We start from the raw sequence: 14427 nt of genomic DNA on the forward strand, positions 1-14427 counted from the left end.
ATCAACACTAGTTCTGCAGTCATTGCCAGATCTAAGTATTATAAGCTTAGCTGAAAGGTTGTAGTCCAGGGTTTACAGCATACTGTTGTAACAGGTCTCGTAGAGCATGTAATTGGAAACGTCATCTTCAATGCAATCAATTCCAGGTGTAGTACCCTACAAAATCATCGTGTCTTGGTTATAGGGCAGATGCGCCGCTAATCGAATTACAGCATTAGTTGTGAAGACAACTACAATTCATATATTTATATATTCATGATAATATGCTTATATCATTAAATACAGTATATATGAGATGTCAGTAGACATATATCAACGTTACGTCAGGCGTAGCTCACTCCGCGATTTCGTCGCGTCGCTACAAGTACATGCGGCCCACACCAATTTTGGTGTCTAGCACTAGTAGTTGCCGCGCACCGCTATAGAATGGACGCCTGCTCGCGCTTGCACCACCTTGTAGTCAAAATCTGTCGTAATAGTACATACTATTATTTATACTATGATTACGTCAAGGTAGTGACATAAATATAATATGTCGCAGAAAGGCCTAGATCATCAAATAATTGTTTATTTGTGGGCATCATGATGCCTAATTAACCCTAGGGTTCCCTCAAGATAATCAAATGATACACAACTTAATTGCACGAAAGCCAATAAACAACATACAACGTCCTTGTATTGCTAAATTTCTAATCAAAAGTACCTACAAATTAATAATAATAATAATTCAGCCTATATACGTCCCACTACTGGGCACAGGCCTCTTCTCACTCGCGAGAGGGCTTGGGCTATAGCCCCCACGCTGGCCTAATGCGGATTGGGGCTTCAAAGTACAAATTAAGTAATCAAATTAATATTTGGTAATGAACGCGTCTATACGTGTTAAGGTTTGACAGGAATTGTGCCACAGTTTCGCCTGCGCGCGCCGGTGCTGGCAGCACTTGAGATTAGATGACATCATGACATACCCGTGATTTATGCCACTGCAATGGTATAATGCCAAGAACTTACTGGTTCGGACCATATATAAATAATAATAATGTTTTAATTTGTCTGGGTGTTAAGAAAGTTCCGCAATTGGTTTGAAAAGGTTGCACTACAATTTAAAGTGGATAGGTCCACCTCCCCTACTCTTACTCAAAGAGTCTTTCATCGTCAGTCAAGAGGTTTTTACACTCTTATTAGAAGATCGTATGTATACGAAAGCATTAAAAACTCACAAATCGTGCTAAGTCTAACAATAAAGCACAATCCATTACCAGCGCGCGAACCATATAATCTTCAGTTTGGGAATCAGCTTGCCACCAGAAAGAGTGAACATTAAACAACCTACAATTACAAGCCTTTATTATAATTAGCCTAAAAATTATAGGTGAAGGCATTGGAATTATTCAAAGATCTAGTAAGGTTTGACGTAAACAATCCTTTAGTATATCAATACGGAATAAATTTCAAGCCCATATTCTTATCATAAGAGAAATATAAACGAATAACTAATGTAATCACAACTAAATGTAGGAACCAGAAACAAAACGACCTGGAACAAAGTTGTAAGGAAATAGATAAATATATGAAAAAAGGCAAGGCAGACAAGGCATACAGCATAATAAAAGAACTCAATAAAAACTATAAGTCAAGAAGTACAGCAGTATTGGATGAAGATGGTAATATTATAATTGATAACAAGAAAATAGTGGAGAGATGGAAGAGATATATCGAAGGTTTATATGACGGGGACGGTCTAGAGGTCAACGATTTAGAGCCAGAGAGTAATGTAGCGGAATTAGATTTAGGTCCAGAAATAATAAAAGAAGAATTTGATTTGGCAATTAAAAGCATAAAAAGTGGAAAAGCGGCTGGTAATGATGGTTTATACATAGAATTAATAAAATACGCAGAATGTGATATTTTAAGAAGCGAACTTTATGACATAATAAATAGAATATACAAGACAGGAGTAATCCCGAGAGATTTTCAAGTAAGTAAAACGGTTACACTGCCAAAAAAGCTAAACACTTTACGCTGCGAGGAGCACAGGACGTTAAGTTTGATATCTCACGCTTCTAAAATACTATTAACAATAATCCAAAATAGATTAAAAGCAAAGATTGAAAGTCGATTAGGACCAGATCAATACGGTTTTAGAAGGAATAAAGGAACAAGGGAGGCTATTTTAGCACTGCGGATGATCATAGACCGGCGTATGGATTTGGGGTTGAATACGCACGTTGCCTTCATAGATTTAGAAAAGGCTTTCGATAAAGAAAACTGGAAACTTATGATGAAAACGCTGAAAGAAATAGGAGTAGATTATAGAGATAGAAGAGTAATATACGAGCTATATAGAGACCAGGAAACTTTAATTCAGATAGGGGAAGAAAAGGAAAGCATTAAGATCAAACAAGGAGTAAGACAGGGGTGTCCACTTTCGCCATTAATTTTTAACGCCTTCATAGAAAACTCCATTACCAAAATAATAGAGAAGGACCAGGGTGGAGTCAAGTTCAACGGGAACAAGATACATTTCGTACGCTATGCTGATGATATAGCAGCATTCGCAGAAGACAGTGAACAACTAGAACTATTGCTTAACAATATGAACTCAATTTTACAGGAATCAGATTTAAAAATTAATATCAGCAAAACAAAAATCTTAACAGCATCAAAATTATATACGAGACACAGACCAATTAAACTAAATGATACTATTTTGGAACAAGTCGATAGCTTTAAATATCTCGGGAGTATCATTAATAATAAATCAAGATGTAGTCAAGATATCATTACTCGAATCGCAATAGCCAAACAAGCCTTCAACAATAAAAAACATATTTTCAAATCAAAAATGTCTACTAACACTAAAAAACATTTTATTAAATCTTACATCTGGAGCATCGCCTTATACGCCTGCGAAACGTGGACACTGACACAAAGAGAGAGAGAAAGATTAGAAAGCTTCGAAATGTGGTGTTGGCGGAGAATGGAAGGGATTAGTTGGACGGAAAAAATATCAAATGATAGGGTTCTAGATAGGATTAACGAGAAAAGAAATATAATAGCGACAATAGAAAATAGAAGAGGAGTACTAATTGGACATCTGCTACGACACGACATGTTCCTAAAGAACATCATAGAAGGAAAAATAGAGGGAAAGAGAGGAAGAGGAAGACCGAGAATAAATTATTTCAACCAAATAAAAGAAAAGGTTCAGGTCGTGTCATACCAGAAGGTTAAGGAGTTGGCAGAGGACCGGACGAGTTGGAGATTGCTCCACCGACAAGAGCACAGCTCTTAAATATAAAGAAGAAGAAGATTCTTATCATGTGATTTTTGCATAAATTTAAATATTATCAGTCACAGTACGCCCGGGCCAGCGCCGGCAGAGGTTTAAACACACATGTGTGGTTCAAGCTTCGGCAGGAACCTAAGATTTTATTTCTTAGTCGTCTGTGGGACAGAAAATATTTTTGCAGCTAACATGTACCCCATCTTCCCTTCTATAACACCATCCACCGCTTTTTTCATGGCCTCTGCTGACCATTCTCCTCTATTTGACTTTCTTTATATACGTTTTCACCATTCTACGAGAGTAGAAATAAATACATTTAAATCTGCAATATCATCACTTTATAACTACGGAGGGGCAATGTACCCCATCTTGCCCCCCTGTGCCTGATGAAATTTGAAGTTTTTTTGGGAAAAAAACCATTACGTATTTGAAACCAAACAAGTCCTTAGCTGCTGGCGCGATTGCTGGTCCATAGGAATAAATTAACACTGTATTTGTGCTGGTGATATTAAGGCAACAAACACAAACCAAATAAAACATTACCAACTGATTACCATGATGGCGACGCATCGTCATGCACTAACGGGATTCTGGTTGGTCAGTCGTATCGCCAAATAAAGCCCCTAATCCGTCTTACCCGCCACTCCGTCTTGCCCCGCTCTCACCTACATGCAGTTTTATCATTATGGAGGCAGCCGTAGGTATGACCAATAATTGATATTTGTAAACTTTTTTTTACATGTACGTTGAGCACACGTGCATTATTTTCATTTTGTTTATGTTTAAGATAATTCCGTTGTCATGTGACTATTACCAAATGTAGAATATTACCAAAATCGATTTCTATTTTTCTTTCGACTTCATGTAGATCCTTGTCTGCATATATCAGACATGTATCATCAGCATACATGTATATCTGGGAGTATTGTATGACATTGCTAAGGCTGTTGACGTGCGTGATGTATCCAACCGGGCCATAAACTGACCCAGTCGGCACACCAGACGTCACGCACGCTAGCTCACCGGACACTCCATTTACAACAGTCTGCAGGGTTCTGTCGCTTAGGTAATTATCCCTTCAAGTGGCCCCAGCAAAAACGCGAAAAGTAGTCAAGTGGCGCCGTGGATTTGCGCAAAAGCAGTCACGTGGCGGGGCCCCGATGGGTGGTCAGCGCAGATTTTTTTTTACATAATCGTCGATATAAGCTTTTCTATGTTTGAAAGTATATTAAATCACATATCGTTATAATCAGCGTTAAATACGCTATTTGAATATAGTAATTACATTATTATAAATTATAATGTTTATACAGTTGGCCAGACCTAATAAAACTCCGGAAGAATGACAGTTTTCCAGTTTCCTTCTTAAAAATTAATACCACCGTAAAACAAATTGATGATTGCAGGTGATTGCTATTTAATTATCAATTTAAGACTTTTATTTTTAAGATTATATCATTAAAAGGCACCCAAAATTCAATTTATTTTACAAAACTACCTCTTAAAAATCAAAACTGAACTCGGACTAGGCGGTCGCTCCCGAATGAATGGTCCTCGCCAACAAATTTTATACCAAGTGTATTTGTGTTTCTTACGGTATGCTATCCTTGTCTAACTCGCTACCTAATTTTGGGTGCTAGAAGGGCGTAACTATACTTAAATGCGTTCAATTTCACCTCTAAATACGGCAACACCTCATTAACCACTCACTGGTGGCCGACAGTTTACTGGTTTTCGCATCGACCCGTGAGTGGTGGGCCGCCAGTTTACTGCTTTTCGATCCGACCATTAACGGGTTGACCGCCACTTGAAGGGTTATTAAAGAAGTTCCGTACCATTACGCAAAAAACTACAAAAAAATCACGTTTGTTTAAGCCCCACTTAAATATTTATTTTATTCTGCTTTTAGTATTTGTTGTTATAGCAGCAACAGAATTACATCATCTGTGAAAATTTCAACTGTCTAGCTATCACGGTTCATGAGATACAGCCTGGTGACAGACAGACAGACGCCGGATAGTAGAGTCTTAGTAATAGGGTCCCGTTTTTACCTTTCGGGTACGGAACCCTAAAAAGGCACGTTTTGCGAAGGTAGCGGATATAAATGAGTGGAAGTTACTGGGTATAAATGAGAGACCTTTCTTGTAAATATGTAACACACCACCCCTCCGTTTACGAGCGGGTCAAGTAAGAGTCCTTATCCTTAAGTATAAATCTTATTCAAGAGTTCTAAGAAACTATTTTACTTAAAATTACTAGACTTTATTAGGCACTATTTGGGCGCCTTGGATAAATCACGTAAGTAGATTGTGTTCGGAAAGAGAAGAGTCGAGTCGTAGAATGTATTGGATCCCATACATTTCATGGCTCCTCTACACGATGGCCCAGCGCTGGACCAGCGAGATGGCCATGCGATGGTAGAGAGCACGCACTATGGAATGGGCCTCGTGTAGATGCGTATGCACCACCGCTGGTCCACTACCTTTGTTGTGCGGGCGAAAAACTGACACCGCACCGTGGCCACAAGTAACACAAGGCAGCTGAATATTGTTTGAATAATAGAGCATACCGTACTGTAAGCTGAATAATGTCTGCAACAGCGCTGTTACAGACGTTATACAGAAGATTTGGGCACAAAGTGGGCAGCTTACAACTGAATAACAGCAATGTAATAGTAATAGCTGTATAAGTGTGTCCATAGTGGTGAATCAGCTGAATAACACTTGTATAGAGGCTGTCAAAAGCTTCTATACCGCTTTTAAACCAAAGTTATCCAGCTTTGTACACAATGAATCAGTTAATTCACACGTTATTCAGCTTTTGGTTCATACATTTTTACGGAAAATATATTCAGATATTAGCACTAAAATACAGAAAATGTGTGTTAAATCAATGTTTTGTCTTCCATTTTAATTTGTGAACTCGTACTGTCAACGTGTAGTTTCTGAAGTGAATACAAAAAAGCAATACACTCTTTTTGTTTGGGCAGTCGTGTAATAAGGAGAGCATCACCATATATTGATATTGATTTGATGTTTACATAACTTCAATTTCATTGCGCATTGCGCATGCGACTTTACTGTTAATATATATATATATATTATTGTACTAAATTTCTGAATAAGCATTCACATTAGTCGCGTTACTACGCTACATTTTAGATACTTAATAATGGTTTTAGAACAACAAGTTTTGAATTACATCAGTATAATAGTAATGATTTTCTCAATCTTAAAGCCTATTAGGGTTCTATACACAAATAGTAAAAACCACCTCGATCCTCACTATAGTTTGATGAGAAACATTGTAGTACGAGTTGTAACACGGGTGATATTCAATCCTACTTCCCACTAATATTATAAACGCGATATCATATTTCAGTATCAGTTCCGACAAATAAGGCCCACATATTTTTTTTATTCTGAGTTTAGTAATTTCCACCGCTTATAGTTACACAAAATTTATGTAATATTAATTTGAATAAGATGATAATTTTACTGTATTATCCTGCTTGTGTGCTACTTGGGATCCCATCGTCATCAGGGATAAGTCATAAAGAAACAATTTGAGGCTTATAGTGTGATTATGAATAACGGGGTGTCTGTTTGGAGATTTTAATTGGGATATATCAAAATTATGAAATAAATATTACAAATATTCAGAGTCAGAATAGGTAGTAGGTAATGTAAAGATAAAGATAAAGATAAAAAATAGTTTATTCAAGTAGGCATATTACAATGCGCTTATGAACGTCAAATAAAGCTATACCGGCTCCAACCCTACACCTCTGCCTCGAGAAGATTTAAATCCCCCCTCAATTGGAGGAGGGTATCCCAATATGGGACCGGCAACAAACTCGGCGGGACACATTTTTTGAAAACATTATTAAGTACATCTTATAATTAACAATGTTAATTGCATGTTAATTTAACATGCATTACGAGTAAATAAGAAAAATACAATTTAAATTACTATAGAATTCATGCAATTATACTTAGTAAGTTATACTTACTAAGTATACTATAAAGTATATAACTTTGTAGAAATTTGATTAAAAAAAAACATATTATGTAGATACATGAAATCATACAAATACGTAGCTCTTTCAGAAAACATATCAAATTCTTACAAAAGGAAAAGAAAATAAAGTTAATAAAAGAAATGAGAATGCATATTATATGAATCTGACTGATTGTTATGAGATGCCTTCATAAAATTTGATGTGCTTTCTTACCTGAGCTGAGTCACCTATAACTCTACACATAATAGTTACAATGCTTTTAATTGCTACTTGTTCTTATTACAGTTTCTGGTTTGGACCATGCATGTTTGTCTGTCAAGTAGTCCTCGACTCTGTAATAAGCCTTCAACATCAATGACTTTTTTAAGTAATTCTTAAGAGCTGGAAAGGGTAATCTTAAAGCATCCTCAGGTAACTTGTTATAAAAATGAATGCATTGCCCAACGAATGACTTTTGTACTTTACGAACACGAAACTTTCTGATAGCAAGCTTATTTTTATTTCTAGTATTATAGTTATGGACATCAGAATTCTTAGTGAAGGAGTCTAGATTATTAACAACATAAATAAAACTATCATATAAGCTACAGTTAAAATATTAATTTCTTTGAAAAGCTCTCTTAATGATTCACACACTCTTAAATGATATATAGAACGAATGGCTCTCTTTTGTAAGACAAATATAGTCTGTATGTCAGCTGCTTTGCCCCAAACACCAGAATACCATATGACATTACAATGAAATACATATTCTCTGCATAAGGCAAAGTGCACATAGAATGATTTTCCCCACACCAGATTTTTCAATAATATTTAAAGTGGACATCAACTTATCTATGCTAAGCTTATCTACATTAAGGCTATTTCCTAATAAAATTACTAGTGTAGTACTGCTATCATATAACCCTTTGAAATAAGGTCACATAAGTGAGACAAAGTAATGTTTTGATAACAGTAATTTGAGACTGTTTGCTCTAATCCCATCTCTAGGCCCATTCCTAACCAATTGTAGGTATCTACATTCTTAAAATACATTTGGGAATAATCGTGCAATCCTGTACATACGTAGGTACTTAGACCGACAGGATAAACTTCTAGGCGAAACCAAACTAAACAAAGCTTGTAATATGTGTATTGAATATACAGGGTGATTGAAAATTCGCCGTATTCCTTGAAAGGAGTTATTCTATGGGTCATTTGCAATGATTTAAGTCCAATCAACCAGGGGTCAAAACTCATTGGTTTTCAAGTTATTTGAGTTTTTAGATTTTTGTTTAAAAACCCCCCCTTTCGACTAAAAAGTGGAAATTGTGAAAAACCTACTCAAATTTGGAATTAAAAAAAGCATTAATCTAATAGCCAATAAACTACTGATTACGTGAAATAAAAAAAGATTGCCAAAACTTTCAAAAATTCTCCAAAATAAAGGATTTTAAGTCACAATTTTTTGTAATTTTCCCTAGACTTTGTAACATTTTCAGGCATTACTTAAAAAAAAGTATGACACTTTGCGTACAAAATACAGAAATGAATTCCTCAGTTCCTCAGCTTTCCAAAAAAGTACGAATGTCGACATTTTCTCTTCAACTTTTTAAAATAATAATAATAATAGCTGAGCAGGCGGAAGACTTGACCTAGCGTACGTGACAATTAAGAGCGCTCTTACAAGAAAAGTCGAAATAATGCAAAATTGATGATACTAGTCGACGAAATTCAGGACTTTGCGCTCATTATTAGAAACAATGAGTACTTGTTCCAGTAAAAGCGTCTTCTTATCTTTATAAATGTCGTTGTAAATATTAGAAAAAGGACTTATTAAATTAGTAATGATTTTTTTTCTGATGGTCGTTTCCGAAAAACCCCGTGAAGCACTGAATGGCGAGCTCTTATTTGGAAATGTTGAGAATTTTACTCTGCTAAACCTGGCTATTTTGTATTACTAATACCCTGTACTTTAGGCATATCAAACTATATTTTTCCTACATACCTTTGAGAAAGAGAAAATCAAAGTAAAACGAACTCGATTTTCTCTCCGAAACAAGTGTCAATTCCTACGAAAATCTACTTAATATCGAAGTCATTTTCATACTCAAGCAATCTGCAACGTTTGCTTATACTGTTGGTATACATTAGTGTTTATGAAATTCTACTATAATTTTTTGGCAATTTTTTGAAAACTACTCTATATTACCGATGACGCGCGCTGCGCCAGCTCAGTGCCGCGGCAGAGCTTGTAGAGGCAGGACGTGTGTCGGTCGGCTCCGCACATTTTCAACGGCGACGACGAGGTTTTTTATCATTGTGTGCGGCGGGCGCCGTGTAAAACGCTATACTGTGTGCGTGTAAACCGCAACGAGAGACTTTGATCCTAGCACCGTTTTTATAGTATTATAATTTATAATGGTACAGTTTAATAAACTACCGGACAGGATTAAAAATATTTGAAACGACCTGACATTCTATATGTATTTATTTGACTCAAGATAGTACTCAGGGTCTGATGATGGAGCCGGAAGGTGGGCACCGGTACCAATCAACCATGCCACTAAACCACTTTGTGTTTAGGCTCGTTTTATTCATCTCAACAAGATCTTTGACACAAGATAGTACTCAGGGTCTGATGATGGAGCCGGAAGGTGGTCACCGGTACCAATCAACCATGCAACTAAACCACTTCGTGTTTGGGCTCGTTTGATTCGGCTCAACAAGATCTTTGACTTAAGATAGTACTCAGGGTCTGATGATGGAGCCGGAAGGTGGTCACCAGTACCAATCAACAATGCAACTAAACCACTTCGTGTTTAGGCTCGTTTTATTCGTCTCAACAAGATCTTTGACTTAAGATAGTACTCAGGGTCTGATGATGGAGCCGGAAGGTGGTCACCGGTACCAATCAACCATGCAACTAAACCACTTCGTGTTTGGGCTCGTTTGATTCGTCTCAACAAGATCTTTGGCACAAGATAATACTCAGGGTCTGATGATGGAGCCGGAAGGTGGTCACCGGTACCAATCAACCATGCAACTAAACCACTTCGTGTTTAGGCTCGTTTGATTCGTCTCAACAAGATCTTTGACACAAGATAGTACTCAGGGTCTGATGATGGAGCCGGCAGGTGGTCACCGGTACCAATCAACCATGCCACTAAACCACTTCGTGTTTAGGCTCGTTTTATTCGTTTCTATAAGATCTTTGACACAAGATAGTACTCAGGGTCTGATGATGGAGCCGGAAGGTGGTCACCGGTACCAATCAACCATGCAACTAAACCACTTCGTGTTTGGGCTCGTTTGATTCGTCTCAACAAGATCTTTGGCACAAGATAATACTCAGGATCTGATGATGGAGCTGGAAGGTGGCCACGGGTACCAGTCTACCATGTAACTGAACCACTTCGTGTTTGGGCTCGTTTGATTTGTCGCAACAAGATCTTTGACACAAGTTAGTACTCAGGGTCTGATGATGGAGCTGGACTGTGGCCACGGGTACCAGTCTACCATGTAACTGAACCACTTCGTGTTTGGGCTCATTTGATTCGTCGCAATAAGATGTTTGACACAAGATACTACTCAGGGTCTGATGATGGAGCTGATGATGATAGACAGGTACCCGTCGCCACCTTCGCGCTCCATCATCAGACCCTGAGTACTACCTTGTGTCAAAGATCTTGTTGAGATGAATAAAACGTGCCTAAACACGAAATGGTTTAGTTGCATGGTTGATTGGTACCGGTGACCACCTTCCGGCTCCAACATCAGACCCTGAGTACTATCTTGTGTCAAAGATCTTGTTGAAACGAATAAAACGAGCCTAAACACGAAGTGGTTTAGTTGCATGGTTGATTGGTACCGGTGACCACCTTCCAGCTCCATCATCAGACTCTGAGTATCACCTAGTGTCAAAGATCTTGTTGAGACGAATCAAACGATCCTAAACACGATGTGGTTTAGTTGCATGGTTGATTGGTAATGGTACCTTCCAGCTCCATCATCAGACCCTGAGTACTGTCTTGTGTCAAAGATCTTGTTGAGACGAATCAAACGAGCCCAAACACGAAGTTGTTTAGTTACATGATAGACTGGTACCCGTGGCCACCTTCCAGCTCCATCATCAGACCCTGTGTATCTTCAGTGTCAAAGATCTTGTTGAGACGAATCAAACGAGCCTAATCATGTTACTACATGGTTGATTGGTATCCGTGACCACCTTAATCATCATCAGATCCTCAGTACCAGTTCGTTTTTAAACCCTCGTTGATACAAACTTTACAACCTATAGGTACCAAATGCAATGACGACACATGTAAATGAGCGAGTAGGTACCTATAATTTCTTTCGAGTAATATACCTTCATAAGTACAAGTATGGGGCTATTCATAAATTACGTCGTTTCAAATGGGAGGAGTGGGGGGGGGGGGGGGTCTGGACATCGGATGATGGTAACATGACGTAGGAGGAAACAGATTCATCCGAAGCTTGATTTTTGGATGATTTGAGGGGTGGGGGGGGGTCAAAAATCGTCAAAAATAGATGACGTAATTTATGAACAGCCCCTATGTACATTTGCACTGCATTTAGTATTTTCGTACTTACCAAATAACAGTTTTAGAACTTTAAAAGTTAAGTACAGTTAGTGTTGTTATGGTTGATTTCAATATGCTTCGCGAACGATCAAGAATGTTTAATCCATCATTGTAGTGCGAGTGTGGTAGAAGGGATCGGCGTACTGAGCTCGCACGGCCTGCCGCAGCGCGTAAAATACCTAAACTCGCTCAACGCCGAAATGTAATAGCGCTCTTAATCGGTTTGTTTGTGTCACTTTATTACCTCCATGGGCTTTATTTGTCCCTTAATCGGTTTGTTTATGTCATTTTAGTATCTTCTTGGGCTTTATTTGTCTTCGTTACCTTATCTTATCTTATTTTCTTGGGGTAGGGGTCACATCCTTGCCTCCGGTGACACAAACTAACTAATTAAGGGCCATTACGGTAATTAGTTTCTACGTAAGCATTTTTTGTTTTCGGTACCTTATCTTATCTTATTTTCAAGGGGTGGGGGTGCTTTCCATGGAGTAGGGTTGGGACCAACCGAGCCTTATTTAATCTTCGTGGAGTAAGTAATCAATTACTTAGTTTCAACTTTTTTTCCATGAAAAGCACCCCACCCCTTCAAAATACGATAAGATAAGGTACCGAAGACAAAAAATGCTTACGTAGAAACTAATTACCGTAATGACCCTTAATTAGTTAATTTGCGTCACCGGAGGCAAGGATGTGACCCAAACCCCAAGAAAATAAGATAAGATAAGGTAACGAAGACAAATAAAGCTCAAGAAGATACTAAAATGACATAAACAATCCGATCAAGGGACAAATAAAGCCCATGGAGATAGTAAAGTGACACAAACAAAGCGATTAATGGTCACATACGCTAGGTCAAGTCTTCCGCCTGCTCTGCTATTATTATTATTATTTTAAAAAGTTGACGATAAAATATCAACATTCGTACTTTTTTGGAAAGCTGAGGAAATGAGGAACTCATTTCCTTATTTTGTACGCAAAGTGTCATACTTTTTTTTAAGTAATGCCTGAAAATGTTACAAAGTCTAGGGAAAATTACAAAAAATTGTGACTTAAAATCCTTTATTTTGGAGATTTTTTGAAAGTTTTGGCAATCTTTTTTTATTTCACGTAATCAGTAGTTTATTGGCTATTAGATTAATGCTTTTTTTAATTCCAAATTTGAGTAGTTTTTTCACAATTACCACTTTTTAGTCGAAGGCGGGTTTATTAAATAAAAAACTAAAAACTCAAATAACTTGAAAACCAATGAGTTTTGGCCCCTAGTTGACTGGACTTAAACCATTGCAAATGACCCATAGAATAACCCCTTTCAAGGAATACGGCGAATTTCCAATCACCCTGTATAAAATTAAACAATTTATATGGACTCATACAGATAAATACAAACTTAGATACAAAGAAAACATTAACACTTTCGTTGCTATAGTTAGTTAACATCACAAATAAGTACTACCTATACTTAATTGTGATGTTAACTAATTTCAGTATCATACTTGCATTGGGCCGAATCGACCTAATACCATAACGGACGAAACTCATCCAATATTCAACTAATTATTTTACAAAATACCTTATTTCAGAGGATAGAATAATCTAACACTTTTTCAATATAACAAGCTGTATCATTATCCTCAAACCTCCAAAAATAGGGTGCTCCCTATAATTTCGAGGTCCACTTGCCAAATTAATAGAGATGCACCGGATATTCGGTTACTATTCGGTAACCGGCCTATCCGGCCATTATTTAAAATCCGGCCGGATACCGTATAGTGGCCTTCTATCCGGCCGGATACCGGATAGTAACATTACTTGATTTCGGAGTAAACAAAATTGGAATAAGAAACAGTCACGGTTTTAATCGTAATCGTTTATTATTTTAAAACAATTTAAACATTGCACTCACTTGCACGCGCACTCATTTCGAACTTAGAAATGAGTCCGCGCGAACGTTCACTGCGAAACAGGTCAAAACCTGCATAATGCGCACCTGAAAAACCGAAATGTAGGTATAGTTCCGTCGGCCGAATATTAGCCGGATACCGAATATTCGGCCGATGGTCAGGCCGAATATCCAGTATCCGGTATCCGGCCAAACAACTATCCGTTGCATCTCTACAAATTACTTTTCCCGCCAGCTTATTCTGTAGGCATTGGTCTGGCAAATAAATCTACCTCGAATGCCCATTATGGCGTACGAGTAAGTCCAAGAGAAAGTTAATTTCAAATATCTTTGCCCTTTTGTCTTTGCTTTATTTCCTCACATTTTGCGTATTCTTCTTTTTTTACGAAAGGCTATTTTTCCCTTTTCTTTGGTAATTGCAAAATTATGCTGACTATGAGGAAAAATAAACTATTCATATTATCTTTTTGAGGGCGAGAAAATGCATCATTGTGTTATTTCTGTTGCAAAATAGTTGTTTGTTTTACAAGGGGGCAAAGTTGTTGCTTAACCGCTCGATATACCCGATACCCGATCGGGTATCGATACGGGTGTATTGATACCCGAGCGTAGCGAGTGGTTCGAAAAATGGAAT

The sequence above is a fragment of the Cydia splendana genome, chromosome 19 (assembly GCF_910591565.1).
Source record: "Cydia splendana chromosome 19, ilCydSple1.2, whole genome shotgun sequence".
In the NCBI taxonomy this organism is placed as follows: Eukaryota; Metazoa; Arthropoda; class Insecta; order Lepidoptera; family Tortricidae; genus Cydia; species Cydia splendana.